General features: G+C 34.6%; 9 non-coding genes across 9 annotated transcripts; all 9 read right to left on the reverse strand.

The window, feature by feature from the left end:
• Nucleotides 1–1,648: 1,648 nt before the first annotated feature.
• Trnar-ccu (transfer RNA arginine (anticodon CCU)) lies at nt 1,649–1,721 on the reverse strand. Its single transcript has one exon. It is a non-coding gene; the product is annotated as a tRNA-Arg (tRNA).
• Nucleotides 1,722–2,711: 990 nt separating this feature from the next.
• Trnar-ccu (transfer RNA arginine (anticodon CCU)) lies at nt 2,712–2,784 on the reverse strand. The gene has a single exon. It is a non-coding gene; the product is annotated as a tRNA-Arg (tRNA).
• A 1,044-nt stretch (nt 2,785–3,828) lies between these two features.
• Nucleotides 3,829–3,901, reverse strand: Trnar-ccu (transfer RNA arginine (anticodon CCU)). Its single transcript has one exon. It is a non-coding gene; the product is annotated as a tRNA-Arg (tRNA).
• Nucleotides 3,902–4,959: 1,058 nt separating this feature from the next.
• On the reverse strand, nt 4,960–5,032 carry Trnar-ccu (transfer RNA arginine (anticodon CCU)). Its single transcript has one exon. It is a non-coding gene; the product is annotated as a tRNA-Arg (tRNA).
• Nucleotides 5,033–6,019: 987 nt separating this feature from the next.
• Nucleotides 6,020–6,092, reverse strand: Trnar-ccu (transfer RNA arginine (anticodon CCU)). Its single transcript has one exon. It is a non-coding gene; the product is annotated as a tRNA-Arg (tRNA).
• A 1,791-nt stretch (nt 6,093–7,883) lies between these two features.
• Trnar-ccu (transfer RNA arginine (anticodon CCU)) lies at nt 7,884–7,956 on the reverse strand. The gene has a single exon. It is a non-coding gene; the product is annotated as a tRNA-Arg (tRNA).
• A 993-nt stretch (nt 7,957–8,949) lies between these two features.
• On the reverse strand, nt 8,950–9,022 carry Trnar-ccu (transfer RNA arginine (anticodon CCU)). Its single transcript has one exon. It is a non-coding gene; the product is annotated as a tRNA-Arg (tRNA).
• Nucleotides 9,023–10,019: 997 nt separating this feature from the next.
• On the reverse strand, nt 10,020–10,092 carry Trnar-ccu (transfer RNA arginine (anticodon CCU)). The gene has a single exon. It is a non-coding gene; the product is annotated as a tRNA-Arg (tRNA).
• Nucleotides 10,093–15,573: 5,481 nt separating this feature from the next.
• On the reverse strand, nt 15,574–15,646 carry Trnar-ccu (transfer RNA arginine (anticodon CCU)). The gene has a single exon. It is a non-coding gene; the product is annotated as a tRNA-Arg (tRNA).
• Between the last annotated feature and the right edge of the window lie 5,625 nt (nt 15,647–21,271).

Genomic DNA, 21,271 nt, shown 5'->3' on the forward strand with positions numbered 1-21,271 from the left:
TTTAACTAATGGTATAATTTTGTTAGCATTTTTTACCGTTAATTTTCCCTAGTATTTTTTGGGTTAAAAAAAAACAGTCGACTTCATTTTCGCGCCGTGGTGAGACTTAGGCTCGCTATTTTCTGGCTAGAAATGTGAAGAGTTAACCCAAAACCACGTCCAATATATTGTGTATTCTATTACACATTTTGAAATACAGGAAAAATATTCAAACTTTCAGTAAAACAGCAATCTGAACTTACGCAAAAACTGATGAGACATTCGTTGAACCGCCAAAAAAGAACGAACAGCCAAAAAGAAAGAATGATTGCTAGATATCTCCATTTGTAAACCGATTGATTAATTTTAACTGAAAAAAGTAGGGAAACAAAAAACGGATTAACTCAAAGTGAAAAATTCAAAACTTATGTAGTTATTTTACTGCTGCAATCGCTAGAGACTTTGCGGAAACTAGAAGTATAATGATTTAATACAGCCACCCAAACAAAAATTCTATTAGCTTCAAACTTTCTTGGACAGATACAGAAATTTACAACCCGCGGCGAGATTTGAACACTCAATCTTCTGGTTAGGAACCAGACGCCTTATCCATTAGGCCACGCGGGCTGGAGCATCAGTTTCATTATAGTTAAGTTTTATTTTTCGCCATTCGGATTAAAGATTTTCAAAGAAGACGAGGCCTGAGTTTTAACAAGCTGATTTCCAACTGTACACTTAGTAGCGAGCTAATGGCAGGCCTCTGTATAATAAGATCAACACGTCTTATTTTAAAAAATTTCGAAAGAACTGATTAAAAAATGATCAAGACAAAAATCTGACTTGAGGGAACTCAAAGAGATCTAGTTTTAAAATTTTTTGCAGAATTTTTTGTTGACCAGCCTCGGTTAACCGCCGAAGAAGAATAAATAACAATCAGATTTCCAGATATCTTAATTTGTAACTCGTTTAATTTCAACTGATAAAAAGATACGAAAACAAAAAAAGTAATGACTCAAAAAAATTTCAAAGTTTATTTATCTTTTTTATTGTTGCGATTGCTAGAGACTTGTCGGAAATCGAAAGTCAAGAATTTTCTACGAAATTTTCTCAATTTTTTTCGATCCTCTTGAACTGGTCTGAACTTTAAAAAATGATTTAATTTTGATAGCACTTTTAACCGTTAATTTTTCCTAGGATTCTTTGGGTTAAAAAAGACTAGTCAACTTTATTTTCGCGCCGTGGTGAGATTTGGGCTCGCAAATTTCTGGCTAGAAAGGTGGAGAGTTAACCCAAAGCCACGTCGAATATACTCTGTACTCTATTAAACATTTTGAAATAAAGGAAAATTATTCAAACGTTCAGTAAAACAGCAATCTGAACTTACGCAAAAACTGATGAGACATTCGGTGAAACGCCAAAAAATAATGAACAGCCTTCAGATTGCTAGATATCTCATTTTGAAAACCGATTGATTAATTTCAACTGAAAATAGCTACGGAAGAAAAAAAATGGACTAAAACAAAGTCAAAAACTCAAAATTAAAGTATCTATTTTACTGCTGTAATTGCTGGAGATTTTGCGGAAACTTGAAGTAAAAAGATTTAATACAGCCACCCAAACGAAACTGCTATTAGCTTCAAACTTTTTCCGGACAGATACAGCGCTTTACTACCCGCGGCGAGATTCGAACTCGAAATCTTCTGGTTAGGAGCCAGACGCCTTATCCATTAGGCCACGCGGGCTGGACTCCGACACTTTCATTGCGGGCCACGCGGGCTGATTTCCAGATGTACACTTAGTAGCGAGCTAATGGCAGGCCTCTGTATAATAAGATCAACGAGTCACATTTTAAAAAATTGGAACGAACTGATTAAAAAATAATCAAGACAATAATCTGACATGCGGGAACTCAAAGAGACCTAGTTTTAAAATTTTTCGAAGAATTTTTTTTTGAGCAGCCTCGGGTAACCACCGAAGAAGAATAAATAACAATGAGATTTCCAGATATCTTAATTTGTAACTCGTTTAATTTCAACTGCTAAAAAGATACGAAAACAAAAAAAGGTAATTACTCAACAAAAAAATTCAAAGTTTATTTGACTTTTTTCTGTTGCGGTTGCTAAATACTTGCCAGAAAATGAAATACAATGATTTTCTACGAAAATGTCTCAAATTTTTTTTGTATCCTCTTGAACTGGTCTGAACTTTAACAAATGGCTTAATTTTGATAGCATTTTTTACCGTTAATTTTTCCTAGGATTCTTTGGGTTGAAAAAGACCAGTCAACTTTATTTTCGCGCCGTGGTGAGATTTGGGCTCGCAAATTTCTGGCTAGAAAGGTGGAGAGTTAACCCAAAGCCACGTCGAATATACTGTGTACTCTATTAAACATTTTGAAATAAAGGAAAATTATTCAAACTTTCAGTAAAACAGCAATCTGAACTTACGCAAAAACTGATGAGACATTCGTTGAAACGCCAAAAAAGAATGAACAGCCTTCAGATTGCTAGATATCTCATTTTGAAAACCGATTGATTAATTTCAACTGAAAATAACTACGGAAGAAAAAAAATGGACTAAAACAAAGTCAAAAACTCAAAATTAAAGTATCTATTTTACTGCTGTAATTGCTGGAGATTTTGCGGAAACTTGAAGTACAATGATTTAAGACAGCCACCCAAACGAAACTGCTTTTAGCTTCAAACTTTTTCCGGACAGATACAGCGCTTTACTACCCGCGGCGAGATTCGAACTCGAAATCTTCTGGTTAGGAGCCAGACGCCTTATCCATTAGGCCACGCGGGCTGGACTCCGACTTTCATTGCGGGCCACGCGGGCTGATTTCCAGATGTACACTTAGTAGCGAGCTAATGGCAGGCCTCTGTAAAATAAGATCAACGAGTCACATTTTAAAAAATTGGAAATAATCAAGACAATAATCTGACATGCGGGAACTCAAAGAGACCTGGTTTTAAAATTTTTCGAAGAATTTTTTTTTGACCAGCCTCGGGTAACCACCGAAGAAGAATAAATAACAATGAGATTTCCAGATATCTTAATTTGTAACTCGTTTAATTTCAACTGCTAAAAAGATACGAAAACAAAAAAAGGTAATTACTCAACAAAAAAATTCAAAGTTTATTTGACTTTTTTCGGTTGCGGTTGCTAAATACTTGCCAGAAAATGAAATACAATGATTTTCTACGAAAACGTCTCAAATTTTTTTTGTATACTCTTGAACTGGTCTGAACTTTAACAAATGGCTTAATTTTGATAGCATTTTTTACCGTTAATTTTTCCTAGGATTCTTTGGTTTGAAAAAGACCAGTCAACTTTATTTTCGCGCCGTGGTGAGATTTGGCCTCGCAATTTTCTGGCTAGAAAGGTGGAGAGTTAACTCAAAGCCACGTCGAATATATTGTGTATTCTATTAAACATTTTGAAATAAAGGAAAAATATTCAAACTTTCAGTAAAACAGCAATCTGAACAGCAATACTCTATTAAACATTTTGAAATAAAGGAAAATTATTCAAACTTTCAGTAAAACAGCAATCTGAACTTACGCAAAAACTGATGAGACATTCGATGAACCGCCAAAAAAGAATGAACAGCCTTCAGATTGCTAGATATCTTATTTTGAAAACCGATTGATTAATTTCAACTGAAAATAGCTACGGAAGAAAAAAAATGGACTAAAACAAAGTCAAAAACTCAAAATTAAAGTATCTATTTTACTGCTGTAATTGCTGGAGATTTTGCGGAAACTTGAAGTAAAATGATTTAATACAGCCACCCAAACGAGACTGCTATTAGCTTCAAACTTTTTCCGGACAGATACAGAGCTTTACTACCCGCGGCGAGATTCGAACTCGAAATCTTCTGGTTAGGAGCCAGAGGCCTTATCCATTAGGCCACGCGGGCTAGACTCCGACACTTTCATCGCGGGCCAAGCGGGCTGATTTCCAGATGTACACTTAGTAGCGAGCTAATGGCAGGCCTCTGTATAATAAGATCAACACGTCACGTTTTTAAAAATTGGAAAGAACTGATTAAAAAATAATCAAGACAATAATCTGACATGCGGGAACTCAAAGAGACCTAGTTTTAAAATTTTTCGAAGAATTTTTTTTTGACCAGCCTCGGGTAACCGCCGAAGAAGAAAAAAAACAATCAGATTTCCAGATATCTTAATTTGTAACTCGTTCAATTTCAACTGCTAAAAAGAAACGAAAAAAAAAGGTAATAACTCAACCAAAAAAAATTCAAAGTTTATTTGACTTCTTTATTGTTGCGATTGCTAGATACTTGCCGTAAAAAGAAATACAAGGATTTTCTACAAAAACGTCTCAAATTTTTTTCTATCCTCTTGAACTGGTCTGAACTTAAACAAATGGCTTAATTTTGATAGCATTTTTACCGTTTATTTTTCCTAGGATTCTTTGGTTTGAAAAAGACCAGTCAACTTTATTTTCGCGCCGTGGTGAGATTTGGCCTCGCAATTTTCTGGCTAGAAAGGTGGAGAGTTAACTCAAAGCCACGTCGAATATATTGTGTATTCTATTAAACATTTTGAAATAAAGGAAAAATATTCAAACTTTCAGTAAAACAGCAATCTGAACAGCAATACTCTATTAAACATTTTGAAATAAAGGAAAATTATTCAAACTTTCAGTAAAACAGCAATCTGAACTTACGCAAAAACTGATGAGACATTCGATGAACCGCCAAAAAAGAATGAACAGCCTTCAGATTGCTAGATATCTTATTTTGAAAACCGATTGATTAATTTCAACTGAAAATAGCTACGGAAGAAAAAAAATGGACTAAAACAAAGTCAAAAACTCAAAATTAAAGTATCTATTTTACTGCTGTAATTGCTGGAGATTTTGCGGAAACTTGAAGTAAAATGATTTAATACAGCCACCCAAACGAGACTGCTATTAGCTTCAAACTTTTTCCGGACAGATACAGAGCTTTACTACCCGCGGCGAGATTCGAACTCGAAATCTTCTGGTTAGGAGCCAGAGGCCTTATCCATTAGGCCACGCGGGCTAGACTCCGACACTTTCATCGCGGGCCAAGCGGGCTGATTTCCAGATGTACACTTAGTAGCGAGCTAATGGCAGGCCTCTGTATAATAAGATCAACACGTCACGTTTTTAAAAATTGGAAAGAACTGATTAAAAAATAATCAAGACAATAATCTGACATGCGGGAACTCAAAGAGACCTAGTTTTAAAATATTTCGAAGAATTTTTTTTGACCAGCCTCGGGTAACCGCCGAAGAAGAAAAAAAACAATCAGATTTCCAGATATCTTAATTTGTAACTCGTTTAATTTCAACTGCTAAAAAGAAACGAAAACAAAAAAAACTCAACCAAAAAAAATTCAAAGTTTATTTGACTTTTTTCTGTTGCGGTTGCTAAATACTTGCCAGAAAATGAAATACAATGATTTTCTACGAAAATGTCTCAATTTTTTTTTCTATCCTCTTGAACTGGTCTGAACTTTAACAAATGGCTTAATTTTGATAGCATTTTTTACCGTTAATTTTTCCTAGGATTCTTTGGGTTGAAAAAGACCAGTCAACTTTATTTTCGCGCCGTGGTGAGATTTGGCCTCGCAATTTTCTGGCTAGAAAGGTGGAGAGTTAACTCAAAGCCACGTCGAATATATTGTGTATTCTATTAAACATTTTGAAATAAAGGAAAAATATTCAAACTTTCAGTAAAACAGCAATCTGAACTTACGCAAAAACTGATGAGACATTCGTTGAACCACCAAAAAAGAATGAACAGCCTTCAGATTGCTAGATATCTCATTTTGAAAACCGATTGATTAATTTCAACTGAAAAAAGCTACGGAAATTTTTAAAAAAATGGACTAAAACAAAGTCAAAAAATCAAAATAAAAGGATCTGTTTTACTGATGTAATTGCTGGAGATTTTGCGGAAACTTGAAGTACAATGATTTAATAGAGCCACCCAAACGAAACTGCTATTAGCTTCAAACTTTTTACGGACAGATACAAAACTTTACTACCCGCGGCGAGATTCGAACTCGCAATCTTCTGGTTAGGAGCCAGACGCCTTATCCATTAGGCCACGCGGGCTGGACTCCGACACATTCATCGCGGGCCTCGCGGGCTGATTTCCAGATGTACACCTAGTAGCGAGCTAATGGCAGGTCTCTGTTTAATAAGATCAACACGTCACGTTTTAGAAAAATTTCGACAGAACTCATTAAAAAATAGCCAAGACAATAATCTGACTTGCGGGAACTCAAAGAGATCTAGTTTTAAAATTTTCTGCAGAATTTGTTTTTGACCAGCCCCGGGTAACCGCCGAAGAAGAATAAATCACAATCAGATTTCCAGATATCTTAATTTGTAACTCGTTTAATTTCAACTGCTAAAAAGAAACGAAAACAAAAAAGGTAAAAACTCAACAAAAAAATTCAAAGTTTATTTGACTTCTTTATTGTTGCGATTCCTAGATACTTAAAAAGAAATACAATGATTTTCCGCCAAAAAAGAATGAACAGCCCCTTCAGATTGCTAGATATATCATTTTGAAAACCGATTAATTAATTTCAACTGAAAATAGCTACGGAAATTTAAAAAATGGACTAAAACAAAGTCAAAAACTCAAAATTTAAGTATCTGTTTTACTGCTGTAATTGCTGCAGATTTTGCGAAAACTTGAAGTAAATTGATTTAAAAAAGCCACCCAATCGAAACTGCTATTAGCTTCAAACTTTTTCCGGAAAAATACAGAGCTTTACTACCCTCGGCGAGATTCGAACGCTCAATCTTCTGGTTAGCAGCCAGACGCCTTATCCATTAGGCCACGCTGGCTGGATAATCAGTTTCATTATAGTTAAGTTTCATTTTTCGCCATTCGGATTAAAGATTTTCAAAAAAGCAGAGGCCTGAAATTTAACAAGCTGATTTTCAGATGTATACTTAGTGGCGAGCTAATGGCAGGCTTCTGTATAATAAGATCAACACGTCACATTTTAAAAAGTTTCGAAAGAACTGATTAAAAAATAATCAAGACAATAATCTGACTTGGGTGAACTCAAAGAGATCTAGTTTTAAAATTTTTTGAAGAATTTGTTTTTGAAAAGCCTCGGGTAACCGCCGAAGAAGAAAAAAAAACAATCAGATTTCCAGATATCTTAATTTGTAACTCGTTTAATTTCAACTGCTAAAAAGAAACGAAAACAAAAAAGGTGATAACTCAACCAAAAAAAAATTCAAATTTTATTTGACTTTTTTCTGTTGCGGTTGCTAAATACTTGCCAGAAAATGAAATACAATGATTTTCTACGAAAATGTCTCAATTTTTTTTTCTATCCTCTTGAACTGGTCTGAACTTTAACAAATGGCTTAATTTTGATAGCATTTTTTACCGTTAATTTTTCCTAGGATTCTTTGGGTTGAAAAAGACCAGTCAACTTTATTTTTGCGCCGTGGTGAGATTTGGCCTCGCAATTTTCTGGCTAGAAATGTGAAGAGTTAACCCAAAGCCACGTCGAATCTATTGTGTATTCTATTACACATTTTGAAATAAAGAAAAAATATACAAACTTTCAGTAAAACAGCAATCTGAATTTACGCAAAAACTGATGAGACATTCGATGAACCGCCAAAAAGAATGAACAGCCTTCAGATTGCTAGATATCTTATTTTGAAAACCGATTGATTAATTTCAACTGAAAATAGCTACGGAAGAAAAAAAATGGACTAAAACAAAGTCAAAAACTCAAAATTAAAGTATCTATTTTACTGCTGTAATTGCTGGAGATTTTGCGGAAACTTGAAGTAAAATGATTTAATACAGCCACCCAAACGAGACTGCTATTAGCTTCAAACTTTTTCCGGACAGATACAGAGCTTTACTACCCGCGGCGAGATTCGAACTCGAAATCTTCTGGTTAGGAGCCAGAGGCCTTATCCATTAGGCCACGCGGGCTAGACTCCGACACTTTCATCGCGGGCCAAGCGGGCTGATTTCCAGATGTACACTTAGTAGCGAGCTAATGGCAGGCCTCTGTATAATAAGATCAACACGTCACGTTTTTAAAAATTGGAAAGAACTGATTAAAAAATAATCAAGACAATAATCTGACATGCGGGAACTCAAAGAGACCTAGTTTTAAAATTTTTCGAAGAATTTTTTTTGACCAGCCTCGGGTAACCGCCGAAGAAGAAAAAAAACAATCAGATTTCCAGATATCTTAATTTGTAACTCGTTTAATTTCAACTGCTAAAAAGAAACGAAAACAAAAAAGGTAATAACTCAACCAAAAAAAATTCAAAGTTTATTTGACTTTTTTCTGTTGCGGTTGCTAAATACTTGCCAGAAAATGAAATACAATGATTTTCTACGAAAATGTCTCAATTTTTTTTTCTATCCTCTTGAACTGGTCTGAACTTTAACAAATGGCTTAATTTTGATAGCATTTTTTACCGTTAATTTTTCCTAGGATTCTTTGGGTTGAAAAAGACCAGTCAACTTTATTTTCGCGCCGTGGTGAGATTTGGCCTCGCAATTTTCTGGCTAGAAAGGTGGAGAGTTAACTCAAAGCCACGTCGAATATATTGTGTATTCTATTAAACATTTTGAAATAAAGGAAAAATATTCAAACTTTCAGTAAAACAGCAATCTGAACTTACGCAAAAACTGATGAGACATTCGTTGAACCACCAAAAAAGAATGAACAGCCTTCAGATTGCTAGATATCTCATTTTGAAAACCGATTGATTAATTTCAACTGAAAAAAGCTACGGAAATTTTAAAAAAAATGGACTAAAACAAAGTCAAAAACTCAAAATAAAAGGATCTGTTTTACTGATGTAATTGCTGGAGATTTTGCGGAAACTTGAAGTACAATGATTTAATAGAGCCACCCAAACGAAACTGCTATTAGCTTCAAACTTTTTACGGACAGATACAAAACTTTACTACCCGCGGCGAGATTCGAACTCGCAATCTTCTGGTTAGGAGCCAGACGCTTTATCCATTAGGCCACGCGGGCTGGACTCCGACACTTTCATCGCGGGCCTCGCGGGCTGATTTCCAGATGTACACCTAGTAGCGAGCTAATGGCAGGTCTCTGTTTAATAAGATCAACACGTCACGTTTTAGAAAAATTTCGACAGAACTCATTAAAAAATAGCCAAGACAATAATCTGACTTGCGGGAACTCAAAGAGATCTAGTTTTAAAATTTTCTGCAGAATTTGTTTTTGACCAGCCTCGGGTAACGGCCGAAGAAGAAAAAAAACAATCAGATTTCCAGATATCTTAATTTGTAACTCGTTTAATTTCAACTGCTAAAAAGAAACGAAAACAAAAAAGGTGATAACTCAACCAAAAAAAAATTCAAAGTTTATTTGACTTTTTTCTGTTGCGGTTGCTAAATACTTGCCAGAAAATGAAATACAATGATTTTCTACGAAAATGTCTCAATTTTTTTTTCTATCCTCTTGAACTGGTCTGAACTTTAACAAATGGCTTAATTTTGATAGCATTTTTTACCGTTCATTTTTCCTAGGATTCTTTGGGTTGAAAAAGACCAGTCAACTTTATTTTCGCGCCGTGGTGAGATTTGGCCTCGCAATTTTCTGGCTAGAAAGGTGGAGAGTTAACTCAAAGCCACGTCGAATATATTGTGTATTCTATTAAACATTTTGAAATAAAGGAAGAATATTCAAACTTTCAGTAAAACAGCAATCTGAACTTACGCAAAAACTGATGAGACATTCGTTGAACCACCAAAAAAGAATGAACAGCCTTCAGATTGCTAGATATCTCATTTTGAAAACCGATTGATTAATTTCAACTGAAAAAAGCTACGGAAATTTTAAAAAAAATGGACTAAAACAAAGTCAAAAACTCAAAATAAAAGGATATGTTTTACTGATGTAATTGCTGGAGATTTTGCGGAAACTTGAAGTACAATGATTTAATAGAGCCACCCAAACGCAACTGCTATTAGCTTCAAACTTTTTACGGACAGATACAAAACTTTACTACCCGCGGCGAGATTCGAACTCGCAATCTTCTGGTTAGGAGCCAGACGCCTTATCCATTAGGCCACGCGGGCTGGACTCCGACACTTTCATCGCGGGCCACGCGGGCTGTTTTCCAGATGTACACCTAGTAGCGAGCTAGTGGCAGGTCTCTGTTTAATAAGATCAACACGTCACGTTTTAGAAAAATTTCGACAGAACTCATTAAAAAATAGCCAAGACAATAATCTGACTTGCGGGAACTCAAAGAGATCTAGTTTTAAAATTTTCTGCAGAATTTGTTTTTGACCAGCCTCGGGTAACCGCCGAAGAAGAAAAAAAAACAATCAGATTTCCAGATATCTTAATTTGTAACTCGTTTAATTTCAACTGCTAAAAAGAAACGAAAACAAAAAAGGTGATAACTCAACCAAAAAAAAATTCAAAGTATATTTGACTTCTTTATTGTTGCGATTGCTAGATACTTGCCGTAAAAGGAAATACAAGGAGTTTCTACAAAAACGTCTTAAACTTTTTTTCTATCCTCTTGAACTGGTCTGAACTTTAACAAATGGCTTAATTTTGATAGCATTTTTTACCGTTAATTTTTCCTAGGATTGTTTGGGTTAAAAAAGACCAGTCAACTTTATTTTCGCGCCGTGGTGAGACTTAGGCTCGCAATTTTCTGGCTAGAAATGTGAAGAGTTAACCCAAAGCCACGTCGAATATACTGTGTATTCTTTTTTACATTTTGAAATAAAGGAAAATTATTCAAACTTTCAGTAAAACAGCAATCTGAACTTACGCAAAAACTGATGAGACATTCGTTGATCCGCCAAAAAAGAATGAAGAGCCCCTTCAGATTGCTAGAAATATCATTTTTAAAACCGATTAATTAATTTCAACTGAGAATAGCTACGGAAATTTTAAAAAATGGACTAAAACAAAGTCAAAAACTCAAAATTTAAGTATCTGTTTTACTGCTTTAATTGCTGGAGATTTTGCGAAAACTTGAAGTACATTGATTTAAAACAGTCACCCAAACGAAACTGCTATTAGCTTCAAGCTTTTTCCGGACAAATACAGAGCTTTACTACCCGCGGCGAGATTCGAACGCGCAATCTTCTGGTTAGGAGCCAGACGCCTTATCCTTTAGGCCACGCCTGCTGGATCATCAGTTTCATTATAGTTAAGTTTCATTTTTCGCCATTTGGATTAAAGATTTTTAAAGAAGCAGAGGCCTGAAATTTAACAAGCTGATTTCCAGATGTATACTTAGTAGCGAGCTAATGGCAGGCCTCTGTATAATAAGATCAACACGTCACATTTTAAAAAGTTTAGAAAGATTTGATTAAAAAATAATCAAGACAATAATCTGACTTGGGGGAACTCAAAGAGATCTAGTTTTAAAATTTTTTGAAAAAATTTTTTTTGACCAGCCTCGGGTAACCGCCGAAGAAGATTAAATAACAATGAGATTTCCAGATATCTTAATTTGTATCTCGTTTAATTTCAACTGCTAAAAAGATACTAAAACAAAAAAGCTAATACTCAACAACAAAAATTCAAAGTTTATTTGACTTTTTTTGTTGCGGTTGCTAGATACTTGCCGTAAAAAGAAATACAATGATTTTCTACAAAAAGGCCTCAAATTTTTTTTCTAACCTCTTGAACTGGTCTGAACTTTAACAAATGGCTTAATTTTGATAGCATTTTTCACCGTTAATTTTTACTAGGATTCTTTGGGTTAAAAAAGACCAGTCAACTTTATTTTCGCGCCGTGGCGAGACTTAGGCTCGCAATTTTCTGGCTAGAAATGTGAAGAGTTAACCCAAAGCCACGTCGAATATATTGTGTATTCTTTTGCACATTTTGAAATAAAGGAAAAATATTCAAACTTCCAGTAAAACAGCAATCTGAATTTCTGCAAAAACTGATGAGACATTCGTTGAACCCCAAAAAAGAATGAACAGCCTTCAGATTGCTAGATATCTCATTTTGAAAACCGATTGATTAATTTCAACTGAAAATAGCTACGGAAATTTTTTAAAAAATGGACTAAAACAAAGTCAAAAAATCAAAATAAAAGGATCTGTTTTACTGATGTAATTGCTGGAGATTTTGCGGAAACTTGAAGTACAATGATTTAATAGAGCCACCCAAACGAAACTGCTATTAGCTTCAAACTTTTTACGGACAGATACAAAACTTTACTACCCGCGGCGAGATTCGAACGCGCAATCTTCTGGTTAGGAGCCAGACGCCTTATCCTTTAGGCCACGCCTGCTGGATCATCAGTTTCATTATAGTTAAGTTTTATTTTTCGCCATTTGGATTAAAGATTTTTAAAGAAGCAGAGGCCTGAAATTTAACAAGCTGATTTCCAGATGTATACTTAGTAGCGAGCTAATGGCAGGCCTCTGTATAATAAGATCAACACGTCACATTTTAAAAAGTTTAGAAAGATTTGATTAAAAAATAATCAAGACAATAATCTGACTTGGGGGAACTCAAAGAGATCTAGTTTTAAAATTTTTTGAAAAATTTTTTTTTGACCAGCCTCGGGTAACCGCCGAAGAAGAATAAATAACAATGAGATTTCCAGATATCTTAATTTGTATCTCGTTTAATTTCAACTGCTAAAAAGATACTAAAACAAAAAAGCTAATACTCAACAACAAAAATTCAAAGTTTATTTGACTTTTTTTGTTGCGGTTGCTAGATACTTGCCGTAAAAAGAAATACAATGATTTTCTACAAAAAGGCCTCAAATTTTTTTCTAACCTCTTGAACTGGTCTGAACTTTAACAAATGGCTTAATTTTGATAGCATTTTTTACCGTTAATTTTTACTAGGATTCTTTGGGTTAAAAAAGACCAGTCAACTTTATTTTCGCGCCGTGGCGAGACTTAGGCTCGCAATTTTCTGGCTAGAAATGTGAAGAGTTAACCCAAAGCCACGTCGAATATATTGTGTATTCTTTTGCACATTTTGAAATAAAGGAAAAATATTCAAACTTCCAGTAAAACAGCAATCTGAATTTCTGCAAAAACTGATGAGACATTCGTTGAACCCCAAAAAAGAATGAACAGCCTTCAGATTGCTAGATATCTCATTTTGAAAACCGATTGATTAATTTCAACTGAAAATAGCTACGGAAATTTTTAAAAAAATGGACTGAAACAAAGTCAAAAAATCAAAATAAAAGGATCTGTTTTACTGCTGTAATTGCTGGAGATTTTGCGAAAACTTGAAGTACATTGATTTAAAACAGTCACCCAAACGAAACTGCTATTAGCTTCAAGCTTTTTCCGGACAAATACAGAGCTTTACTACCCGCGGCGAGATTCGAACGCGCAATCTTCTGGTTAGGAGCCAGACGCCTTATCCTTTAGGCCACGCCTGATGGATCATCAGTTTCATTATAGTTAAGTTTCATTTTTCGCCATTTGGATTAAAGATTTTTAAAGAAGCAGAGGCCTGAAATTTAACAAGCTGATTTCCAGATGTATACTTAGTAGCGAGCTAATGGCAGGCCTCTGTATAATAAGATCAACACGTTACATTTTAAAAAGTTTAGAAAGATTTGATTAAAAAATAATCAAGACAATAATCTGACTTGGGGGAACTCAAAGAGATCTAGTTTTCAAATTTTTTGAAAAAAATTTTTTTGACCAGCCTCGGGTAACCGCCGAAGAAGAATAAATAACAATGATATTTCCAGATATCTTAATTTGTATCTCGTTTAATTTCAACTGCTAAAAAGATACTAAAACAAAAAAGCTAATACTCAACAACAAAAATTCAAAGTTTATTTGACTTTTTTTGTTGCGGTTGCTAGATACTTGCCGTAAAAAGAAATACAATGATTTTCTACAAAAAGGCCTCAAATTTTTTTTCTAACCTCTTGAACTGGTCTGAACTTTAACAAATGGCTTAATTTTGATAGCATTTTTTACCGTTAATTTTTACTAGGATTCTTTGGGTTAAAAAATACCAGTCAACTTTATTTTCGCGCCGTGGCGAGACTTAGGCTCGCAATTTTCTGGCTAGAAATGTGAAGAGTTAACCCAAAGCCACGTCGAATATATTGTGTATTCTTTTGCACATTTTGAAATAAAGGAAAAATATTCAAACTTCCAGTAAAACAGCAATCTGAATTTCTGCAAAAACTGATGAGACATTCGTTGAACCCCAAAAAAGAATGAACAGCCTTCAGATTGCTAGATATCTCATTTTGAAAACCGATTGATTAATTTCAACTGAAAATAGCTACGGAAACTTAAAAAAAAATGGACTAAAACAAAGTCAAAAACTCAAAATTAAAGGATCTGTTTAACTGATGTAATTGCTGGAGATTTTGCGGAAACTTGAAGTACAATGATTTATTAGAGCCACCCAAACGAAACTGCTATTAGCTTCAAACTTTTTACGGACAGATACAGAACTTTACTAGCCGCGTCGAGATTCAAACTCGCAATCTTCTGGTTAGGAGCCAAACGCCTTATCCATTAGGCCAAGCGGGCTGGATCATCAGATACATTATAGTTAAGTTTCATTTTTCGCCATTCGGATTAAAGATTTTCAAAGAAGCAGAGGCCTGAAATTTAATAAGCTGATTTCCAGATGTATACTTAGTAGCGAGCTAATGGCAGGCCTCTGTATAATAAGATCAACACGTCACATTTTAAAAAGTTTAGAAAGAACTGATAAAAAAATAATCAAGACAATAATCTGACTTGCGGGAACTCAAAGAGATCTAGTTTTAAAATTTTCTGCAGAATTTGTTTTAGACCAGCCTCGGGTAACCGCCGAAGAAGAAAAAAAACAATCAGATTTCCAGATATCTTAATTTGTAACTCATTTAATTTCAACTGCTAAAAAGAAACGAAAACAAAAAAGGTAATAACTCAACCAAAAAAAATTCAAAGTTTAATTGACTTCTTTATTGTTGCGATTGCTAGATACTTGCCGTAAAAAGAAATACAATGATTTTCTACAAAAACGTCTCAAACTTTTTTTCTATCCTCTTGAACTGGTCTGAACTTTAACAAATGGCTTAACTTTGATAGCATTTTTTTCCGTTAATTTTTCCTAGGATTCTTTGGGTTAACAAAGACCAGTCAACTTTATTTTCGCGCCGTGGCGAGACTTAGGCTCGCAATTTTCTGGCTAGAAATGTGAAGGAGTTAACCCGAAGCCACGTCGAAAATATTGTGTATTCTTTTACACATTTTGAAATAAAGGAAAAATATTCAAACTTTCAGTAAAACAGCAATCTGAATTTACGCAAAAACTGATGAGACATTCGTTGAACCCCAAAAAAGAATGAACAGCCTTCAGATTGCTAGATATCTCATTTTGAAAACCGATTGATTAATTTCAACTGAAAATAGCTACGGAAATTTAAAAAAAATGGACTAAAACAAAGTCAAAAACTCAAAATTAAAGGATCTGTTTAACTGTTGTAATTGCTGGAGATTTTGCGGAAACTTGAAGTACAATGATTAAATAGAGCCACCCAAACGAAACTGCTATTAGCTTCAAACTTTTTATGGACAGATACAGAACTTTACTACCCGCGGCGAGATTCGAACTCGCAATCTTCTGGTTAGGAGCCAGACGCCTTATCCATTAGGCCACGCGCGCTGGACTGCGACACTTTCATCGCGGGCCACGCGGGCTGATTTCCAGGTGTACACTTAGTAGCGAGCTAATGGCAGGCCTCTGTATAATAAGATCAACACGTCACGTTTTAGAAAAATTTCGACAGAACTGATTAAAAAATAGTCAATACAATAATCTGACTTGCGGGAACTCAAAGAGATCTAGTTTTAAAATTTTCTGCAGAATTTGTTTTGACCAGCCTCGGGTAACCGCCGAACAAGAAAAAAAACAATCAGATTTTCAGATATCTCAATTTGTAACTCGTTTAATTTCAACTGCTAAAAAGAAACGAAAACAAAAAAGGTAATAACTCAACCAAAAAAAATTCAAAGTTTATTTGACTTCTTTATTGTTGCGATTGCTAGATACTTGCCGTAAAAGGAAAAACAATGATTTTCTAAAAAAACGTCTCAAATTTTTTTTCTATCCTCTTGAACTGGTCTGAACTTTAACAAATGGCTTAATTTTGATAGCATTTTTTACCGTTAATTTTTCCTAGGATTCTTTGGGTTAAAAAAGACCAGTCAACTTTATTTTCGCGCCGTGGTGAGACTTAGGCTCGCAATTTTTTGGCTAGAAATGTGAAGAGTTAACCCAAAGCCACGTCGAATATACTGTGTATTCTATTTTACATTTTATAATAAAGGAAAAACATTCAAACTCTCAGTAAAACAGCAATCTGAATTTACGCAAAAACTGATGAGACATTCGTTGAACCCCAAAAAAGACAGCCTTCAGATTGCTAGATATCTCATTTTGAAAATCGATTGATTAATTTCAACTGAAAATAGCTACGGAAATTTAAAAAAAATGGACTAAAACAAAGTCAAAAACTCAAAATTAAAGGATCTGTTTAACTGATGTAATTGCTGGAAATTTTGCGGAAACTTGAAGTACAATGATTTAATAGAGCCACCCAAACGAAACTGATATTAGCTTCAAACTTTTTCCGGACAAATACATCGCTTTACTACCCGCGGCGTGATTCGAACGCGCAATCTTCTGGGTTGGAGCCAGACGCCTTATCCATTAGGCCCAATGGCTGGATCATCAGTTTCATTATAGTTAAGTTTCATTTTTCGCCATTCGGATTAAAGATTTTCAAAGAAGCAGAGGCCTGAAATTTAACAAGCTGATTTCCAGATGTATACTTAGTAGCGAGCTAATGGCAGGCCTCTGTATAATAAGATCAACACGTCACGTTTTAGAAAAATTTCGACAGAACTGATTAAAAAATAGTCAAGACAATAATCTGACTTGCGGGAACTCAAAGAGATCTAGTTTGAAAATTTTCTGCAGAATTTGTTTTTGACCAGCTTCGGGTAACCGCCGAAGAAGAAAAAAAAAACAATCAGATTTCCAGATATCTTAATTTGTAACTCGTTTAATTTCAACTGCTAAAAAGAAACGAAAACAAAAAAGGTAATAACTCAACCAAAAAAAATTCAAAGTTTATTTGACTTCTTTATTGTTGCGATTGCTAGATACTTGCCGTAAAAAGAAATACAATGATTTTCTACAAAAACGTCTCAAATTTTTTTTCTATCCTCTTGAACTGGTCTGAACTTTAACAAATGGCTTAATTTTGATAGCATTTTTTACCGTTAATTTTTCCTAGGATTCTTTGGGTTAAAAAAGACCAGTCAACTTTATTTTCGCGCCGTGGTGAGACTTAGGCTCGAAATTTTCTGGCCATGTCGAATATACGGTGTATTCTATTTTACATTTTAAAATAAAGGAAAAACATTCAAACTTTCAGTAAAACAGCAATCTGAACTTACGCAAAAACTGATGAGACATTCGTTGATCCGCCAAAAAAGAATGAACAGCCCCTTCAGATTGCTAGATATATCATTTTTAAAACCGATTAATTAATTTCAGCTGAAAATAGCTGCGGAAATTTTAAAAAATGGACTAAAACAAAGTCAAAAACTCAAAATTTAAGTATCTGTTTTACTGCTGTAATTGCCGGAGATTTTGCGAAAACTTGAAGTACACTGATTTAAAACAGCCACCCAATCGAAACTGCTATTAGCTTCAAACTTTTTCCGGACAAATACAGAGCTTTACTACCCGCGGTGAGATTCGAACGCGCAATCTTCTGGTTAGGAGCCAGACGCCTTATCCATTAGGCCACGCTGGCTGGATCATCAGTTTCGTTATAGTTAAGTTTCATTTTTCGCCATTCGGATTAAAGATTTTCAAAGAAGCAGAGCCCTGAAATTTAACAAGCTGATTTTCAGATGTATACTTAGTGGCGAGCTAATGGCAGGCTTCTGTATAATAAGATCAACACGTCACGTTTTAGAAAAATTTCGACAGAACTCATTAAAAAATAGTCAAGACAATAATCTGACTTGCGGGAACTCAAAGAGATCTAGTTTTAAAATTTTCTACAGAATTTGTTTTTGACCAGCCTCGGGTAACCGCCGAAGAAGAAAAAAAAACAATCAGATTTCCAGATATCTTAAATTGTAACTCGTTTAATTTCAACTGCTAAAAAGAAACGAAAACAAAAAAGGTAAAAACTCAACCAAAAAAATTCGAAGTTTATTTGACTTCTTTATTGTTGCGATTGCTAGATACTTGCCGTAAAAAGAAATATAACGATTTTCTACAAAAACGTCTCAAATTTTTTTTCTATCCTCTTGAACTGGTCTGAACTTTAACAAATGGCTTAATTTTGATAGCATTTTTTACCGTTAATTTTTCCTAGGATTCTTTGGGTTAAGAAAGACCAGTCAACTTTATTTTCGCGCCGTGGCGAGACTTAGGCTCGCAATTTTCTGGCTAAAAATGTGAAGTGTTAACCCAAAGCCACGTCGAATATACTGTGTATTCTATTTTACATTTTGAAATAAAGGAAAAACATTCAAACTCTCAGTAAAACAGCAATCTGAATTTACGCAAAAACTGATGAGACATTCGTTGAACCCCAAAAAAGACAGCCTTCAGATTGCTAGATATCTCATTTTGAAAATCGATTGATTAATTTCAACTGAAAATAGCTACGGAAATTGAAAAAAATGGACTAAAACAAAGTCAAAAACTCAAAATTAAAGGATCTGTTTAACTGATGTAATTGCTGGAAATTTTGCGGAAACTTGAAGTACAATGATTTAATAGAGCCACCCAAACGAAACTGATATTAGCTTCAAACTTTTTCCGGACAATTACAGCGCTTTACTACCCGCGGCGTGATTCGAACGCGCAATCTTCTGGGTTGGAGCCAGACGCCTTATCCATTAGGCCCAATGGCTGGATCATCAGTTTCATTATAGTTAAGTTTCATTTTTCGCCATTCGGATTAAAGATTTTCAAAGAAGCAGAGGCCTGACATTTAACAAGCTGATTTCCAGATGTATACTTAGTAGCGAGCTAATGGCAGGCCTCTGTATAATAAGATCAACACGTCACGTTTTAGAAAAATTTCGACAGAACTGATTAAAAAATAATCTGACTTGCGGGAACTCAAAGAGATCTAGTTTGAAAATTTTCTGCAGAATTTGTTTTTGACCAGCTTCGGGTAACAGCTGAAGAAGAAAAAAAAAACAATCAGATTTCCAGATATCTTAATTTGTAACTCGTTTAATTTCAACTGCTAAAAAGAAACGAAAACAAAAAAGGTAATAACTCAACCAAAAAAAATTCAAAGTTTATTTGACTTCTTTATTGTTGCGATTGCTAGATACTTGCCGTAAAAAGAAATACAATGATTTTCTACAAAAACGTCTCAAATTTTTTTTCTATCCTCTTGAACTGGTCTGAACTTTAACAAATGGCTTAATTTTGATAGCATTTTTTACCGTTAATTTTTCCTAGGATTCTTTGGGTTAAAAAAGACCAGTCAACTTTATTTTCGCGCCGTGGTGAGACTTAGGCTCGAAATTTTCTGGCCATGTCGAATATACGGTGTATTCTATTTTACATTTTAAAATAAAGGAAAAACATTCAAACTTTCAGTAAAACAGCAATCTGAACTTACGCAAAAACTGATGAGACATTCGTTGATCCGCCAAAAAAGAATGAACAGCCCCTTCAGATTGCTAGATTTATCATTTTTAAAACCGATTAACTAATTTCAACTGAAAATAGCTACGGAAATTTTAAAAAATGGACTAAAACAAAGTCAAAAACTCAAAATTTAAGTATCTGTTTTACTGCTGTAATTGCCGGAGATTTTGCGAAAACTTGAAGTACACTGATTTAAAACAGCCACCCAATCGAAACTGCTATTAGCTTCAAACTTTTTCCGGACAAATACAGAGCTTTACTACCCGCGGTGAGATTCGAACGCGCAATCTTCTGGTTTGGAATTAGACGCCTTATCCATTAGGCCACGCTGGCTGGATCATCAGTTTCGTTATAGTTAAGTTTCATTTTTCGCCATTCGGATTAAAGATTTTCAAAGAAGCAGAGGCCTGAAATTTACCAAGCTGATTTTCAGATGTATACTTAGTGGCGAGCTAATGGCAGGCTTCTGTATAATAAGATCAACACGTCACGTTTTAGAAAAATTTCGACAGAACTCATTAAAAAATAGTCAAGACAATAATCTGACTTGCGGGAACTCAAAGAGATCTAGTTTTAAAATTTTCTACAGAATTTGTTTTTGACCAGCCTCGGGTAACCGCCGAAGAAGAAAAAAAAACAATCAGATTTCCAGATATCTTAAATTGTAACTCGTTTAATTTCAACTGCTAAAAAGAAACGAAAACAAAAAAGGTAAAAACTCAACCAAAAAAAATTCGAAGTTTATTTGACTTTTTTATTGTTCCGATTGCTAGATACTTGCCGTAAAAAGAAATATAACGATTTTCTACAAAAAAAGTCTCAAATTTTTTTTCTATCCTCTTGAACTGGTCTGAACTTTAACAAATGGCTTAATTTTGATAGCATTTTTTACCGTTAATTTTTCCTAGGATTCTTTGGGTTAAAAAAGACCAGTCAACTTTATTTTCGCGCCACCCAATCGAAACTGCTATTAGCTTCAAACTTTTTCCGGACAAATACAAAGCTTTAACTCCCGCGGCGAGATTCGAACGCGCAATCTTCTGGTTAGGAGCCAGACGCCTTATCCATTAGGCCACGCTGGCTGGATCATCAGTTTCATTATAGTTAAGTTTCATTTTTCGCCATTCGGATTAAAGATTTTCAAAGAAGCAGAGGCCTGAATTTAACAAGCTGATTTTCAGATGTATACTTAGTGGCGAGCTAATAGCAGGCCTCTGTATAATAAGATCAACACGTCACATTTTAAAAAGTTTCGAAAAAACTGATTAAAAAATAATCAAGACAATAATCTGACTTGGGGAAACTCAAAGAGATCTAGTTTTAAAATATTTTGAAGAATAATTTTTTGACCAGCCTCGGGTAACCGCCGAAGAAGAACAAATAACAATGAGATATCCAGATATCTTAATTTGTAACTCGTTTAATTTCAAATGCTAAAAAGATACTAAAACAAAAAAGGTAATACTCAACAACAAAAATTCAAAGTTTATTTGACTGTTTTTGTTGCGGTTGCTAGATACTTGCCGTAAAAAGAAAAACAATGATTTTCTACAAAAATGCCTCAAATTGTTTTTCTAACCTCTTGAACTGGTC

The sequence above is a fragment of the Symsagittifera roscoffensis genome, chromosome 6 (genome assembly GCF_963678635.1).
Source record: "Symsagittifera roscoffensis chromosome 6, txSymRosc1.1, whole genome shotgun sequence".
Lineage (NCBI taxonomy): Eukaryota > Metazoa > Xenacoelomorpha > Acoela > Convolutidae > Symsagittifera > Symsagittifera roscoffensis.